This window comes from Chrysochloris asiatica, unplaced genomic scaffold (assembly GCF_000296735.1).
Source record: "Chrysochloris asiatica unplaced genomic scaffold, ChrAsi1.0 scaffold00180, whole genome shotgun sequence".
Lineage (NCBI taxonomy): Eukaryota > Metazoa > Chordata > Mammalia > Afrosoricida > Chrysochloridae > Chrysochloris > Chrysochloris asiatica.
Genome location: NW_006408698.1, coordinates 2,827,615 through 2,833,133, shown reverse-complemented (window position 1 = coordinate 2,833,133; position 5,519 = coordinate 2,827,615).

The window sequence follows — 5,519 nt, the reverse complement described above, 5'->3', positions numbered from 1 at the left end:
CTTCCAGCTCATTTGCCTCAGTCACTTTATCTCGTTTCTGGACATATGCAGATATGGTCATCTGCTTCTGTTTTTTGGGCATCTTCAAGGGTTATCTATGGACTTAATACTTAGATGGGTATGTACTTCGGTATTTTTTATGCTTTCTGAATGCCTCCAGGTACATGTGATCAGGAGATGGGCTTCCTTTTTCACTCTTGTTCCTGAGAAGTTTCAAGATACCACTGTTGGTCGTTTTGATGTAACTTAGGATTTAATTTTTGGCCTATTTCCTTTTTTGTCTGCTCATCCTGCTCCAGAATCCCCGTTCAGGCCTTTTTTCTAGTTGAAAGCAGTTCAGGGCCCGCTGTGGCTGTTTGGTTTTAATTGGAAACTGTCTCTTTAAATTTTGAGGAGATCTGTGCACATGTGTAGTAGAACCCTCTGAGAGTGGGGCAGGGGTGCCCACTAGCTCAGGCCCCCCTATAGTCACCAGAATGGAGGTGCGCAGATAGCAAGGGACCAATGAACAGATATCCAAGGAAAAGAATGTCCACACCTTTATCTCAGTGGTTCTGCCAGGCGTTTGTGGCTGATCCGATCCTTCCCCTGCTTGGTCTCATTCAAGATGGTGGCCTCTGGAGCAGCCGAGCAGCCTGGACTAGAAAGCAATAGATTTCTTGCTTTTGCCATCAATTCCCCCAGCTGTGAGCCTTCCACCCTTCTAAATATTCCTTTATATGTGGTTCAGAGTTCTGGGACCAGCCCCTGAGCCTGCTTGGTAAGGTATTCTGTGTTGTTGTTGGAGGACCTCCTTACTGCACTTCCACCTGATCCGCCATCTTGTTTGTCTCCCTCCCAACGGTGAATCTTAAAGAGAAAATAAATATATATTGTTTCCCTTCTGATACATGGTAAAAAAAAAAAAAAAAATTAAAAGGAAGAAACTTAATTTTGATTTTCTTCCTTTACTTTTTAAATGCCTTCCTTGTCACCCAAGTTTGCATGTGTCTGTACTCTGTGCCATTTAATCCATTGGAATTCAAGCTAATGCCTCATGCTAAAAAGTTTCCAATGTTTTATGAAGTTTACAACATTTAAAGAATTTTTTAAAATACTGGTAAAGGGTACATGTACATGGGAATAGCTGAACAATATTAGCTTTTCATGCATTGTCAAATAAGGAAATAGAATTTTAGAAATGTAGCATAAATTAGTGAATATGTCACCAATCAACTGATGTTATAGACAAGAAAGCTGAGATCCAGAGAAGTTAACTAACATTCAAATTATTTGGCCATGTGCTTAACAGAATGTATGTGGCTCATAATGATTCCACTCCTTTTTATCACATATATGAGATTATATAATTTACATATGACAAAAAAAAATCTTCCCCTGGATAAGGACAACTAAGCAATTTTTATGACTAGAACAAAAGTTTGTTGCATAATCTTTTGCATCCAGTGACTCTGCTTGTACAAGTTTCTTATACAATGCACAGATAATGGAGATTTGTTTTTATTCCCAATGCCTGAGCATGTCTTTATGCCAACATTGTTATCTAACTTGACAATCTGTATGAGTTTACAATTCTGCATGAATTCTAGAATGAAGAAGAAGAATGCAATAAAGAATATAGAGGAAACATCTAGGCATCTGTTGTTCTTGTTGTTAGGTGTCATCGAGTCATTACCAACTCATAGAGACCCTATGCAAAACAGAACAAAACACTACTCGGTCTTGGGCCAACCCTACTATCAGTAGTGATACTGTGTCAATCCATCTTTCCGGAAATTTTCCTCTTTTATTCCAACACTGCACTTTACCAAACATGATATCCTTCTTCAGTGACTGTCCCCTCCTGACAATATGTCTGAAGTATGAGAGATGAAGTTTGTCCATCCTGGCTTCCAAGAAGCACTCTGACTATACTTCTTCCAACAGAGATTTATTTTTTCTTTTGGCAGTCTATGGCACTTTCAGTATTCTCCTACAACTCCATAACTCGAATGTGTAAATTCTTCTACGGTCTTCCTTATTCATTGCCCAATTTTTACATGCATATGAGGTTAGTGAAAACACCATTGCTTGGGTCAGGTGCACCTCAGTACTCAAACTGACGTTTTTGTTCTTCAACACTTTAAAGAGGTCTTATGCAGCAGATTTGCCATATGCAATATATTGTTTGATTTCTGAACTGTTGCTTCCATGAGTGTTGATGAATGATCCAAGATAAATGAAGTGTTTCACAACTTCAATCTACACTCCATTTATATGAATGCTGTTTATTGGTACATTGGTGAAGATTTTTGCTTTCTTTACATTGACGTGAAACCCACATCAAAGGTCTTTGATCTTCATCACTAAATGTTTTAAGTCCTCTTACATCCAGAAAGCAAGGTTGTTACATCTGCCTATCAAAAATTGTTAATGAGTCTTCATCCAATCCTGATGTCATATTTTTCTTCATATAACGTAGCTTCTCAGATTATTTGCTCAGCATACAGATTGAATAAATATGGTGAAATAATACAAGCCTGATGCTCACCTTTCATCATTTTCAACCATTCAGTGTTACCCTGTTCTGTTTGAACAACTGCATCTTGGTCTATGTACAGGTTCCTCATGAGCATAATTAAGTATTCTGGAATACTCATAATTCGCAATGTTGTCCATAGCTTGTCATGATCCACACAATCGAAAGCCTTTGCAAAGTCACTAAAGCACAGGTAAACATCTTTCTGATATTCTCTGCTTTCAGCCAAGATCTATCGGACATCAGTAATGATATCCCTCGTTCCACATCATCTTCTGAATCCGGCTTCAACCTCTGGAAATTCTCTGTCAATGTATGGTTGCAGCTTTTTCTGTATTATCTTTATTAAATCTTTACTCACATATGATATTGATGATATAGTCCAATGATTTCCGCATTCCATTGGATCGCCTCTCTTTGAAACAGGCACAAATACAGATCTCTTTCAGTCACTTGACCAAGTAGTTTTCTTCCAAATTTCTTGACTTAGATGACTGAGTGCCTCCAGTGCCTCATCACTTTGTTGAAAGATTTCAATTTGTATTTCATTAATCTCTGGTGCCTTGTTCTTTGTGAATATTTCAATGCACTTTGGACTTCTTCCTTCTGTATCATTGTCTCCAGATTATATGCTACCTTTTGAAATGGTTGAACACCGACCTTTTCTTTTTAATACATTTACTCTGTGTATACCTTTCATTTTCTTTTGATGCATTTTGCATAATTCAGTATTTTGCCCTTAGAATCCTTCATTTAGGATATCAAAATAGATGTTTAAATACAAGGTTTTAAGCAAGGATAAAATTGATATCGTATCTATAAATAGGAACTAGTAAGCAATTAGTTTGGAAACAATGAAGACAACCACAAACAAGAATTATTTTGCTGGTTATTACCTAAGTCAGGGATACTATGTGAAGTATTGAATTTACTAAGCAAGCAGGTAAGGAAAAGCAGACCTCCTTTTCAGGTGCTCCCAGTCATTTAAATCAAGGTTTATAAAACCACTATCTACAATAGTGAGATCTTGGAGCGGCAGCGAGATCTTGGAGTGGCAAGATTCAGAGTCCTGTTGTGGTGCTGTGGGTTAATGCGCCACACTCCAAGGCTGCTTAACTGCAAGGAGAGGTAAACCTCATCTCTCTCACGCGGAGGGCCTGGTGGATTTGAGCTGCTGACCGTGGGGTTTGCAGCCAGATTTTTAACCACTACAATACCAGGCCTTTCACCTTCAAGATGGCGGATCAGATAGAAGTGTAGTGAGGAGCTCGATCAACAACAACATGGAATATCGGGTCAAGAGGGCTCATGAGATGGTGTTGGAATTCTGGAACAAATATAAAGGTATGTTTGGAGGATTGGAGGGTTTATAGCTGGGGAATTTGCAGGAGAATCCAGAAATTCATTATTTTCTGGATCAAGACACTCATCTGTTCCAGGAGCCGCCATTTTGGGAGAGCGTATCTTGATTGTATCAGGATTGATAGGATTAGGAGAGAAAAAAATCTTGATTATATCAGGATTGTATCAAGATTGACATAGAAATTTAAAGAGACAGTATAGACATAAAACCAAACGGCCACCACACGTCTGTCTGTCGTGCTGTGGTGGTTTGAGTTGCTGTGATTCTGAGGGTTCTGCCACCGGTATTTTAAATAACCAGCAGGGTCACCCATGGTGGACAGGTTTCAGATGAGTTTCTAAACAAAGACAGACTAGGAAGAAAGAATGATAAACTACTTCTGAATCACTAGTCACTGAAAACTCTATGAATAGTAGAGAAACATTGTCAGATACAGGACAGAAAGGTGGGAAGGCACTCAGAATGCAACTGGGGAAAAAAATGCCTCCTCAAAGTAGAGTTGACCATGATGACGTGAATAGAGTTAAGCTCAGGGAAGAAGAGCGCACAGAACCTTCATTTGCTGATGGGCCACAAATCAAAATGAAGAGAAACAGCTGTAAACATCCATTGAAAATCGGAACATGGAAAGTACGAAGTATGAATCTGGGAAAATTGGAAGTTGTCAAAAATTAAATGGAATGCATCAACATTGATATCTTAGGCATTAGTGAGCTGAAATGGACTGGTATTGGTCATTTTGAATCTGACTACCACATGGTTTACTATGCATGGAATGACAAATTGAAAAGGAATGGTGTTGCATTCATCGTCAAAAAGAACATACCCAGATCAGTCATGAGGTGCAATGCTGTAAGTGATTGGATAATATCCATGCACCTACAGGGAAGCCCAGTTAATACCATTACTGTTCAAATTTATGCACAACCACTAAAGCCAGTGAAGAAGAAATAGAAGAATTCTACTAACTTCTTCAATCTGAAATCGATCAAACATGCAATCAAGATGTATTGCTTATTACTGGTGATTGGAATGCAAAAGTAGGAAGCAAAGAGGAGAGACCAGTAGTTGGAAAATTTGGAGTTGGTGATAGAAATGATGCTGGAGAACAAATGATAGATTTCTTCAAGACAAATGATTTGTTTACTTCAAATACCTTCTTTGGATAGCATACCAGATGACTATACACATGGACCTCACCAGATGGAACACATAGAAATCAAACTGACTACATCTGTGGAAGGAGAAGATGCAAAAGCTCCATTTCATCAGTGAAGACAAGGCCAGGGGCAGACTGTGGAACAGACCATCAATTACTGATATGCAAATTCAAACTGAAGCTGAAGAAAATGAAAACATGTCTATGAGAGCCAAAATATGACCTTGAATTTATCCCACCTGAATTTGGAGATCATCTGAAGAACAGATTTGATGCATTAAACACTGAAGACTGAACCAGAAGAGTTGTGGGATGACATAAAGAACATCATACATGAAGAGAGCAAAAACTCATTAAGAAAGAAAAGGTGAAAATGGATGTCAGAGGAGACTCTGAAACTTGCTCTCCAGCGTAGAGAACCTAAAGCAAATGGAAGAATTGAAGAGGTCCAAGAGCTGAACAGAAAATTTCAAAGATCA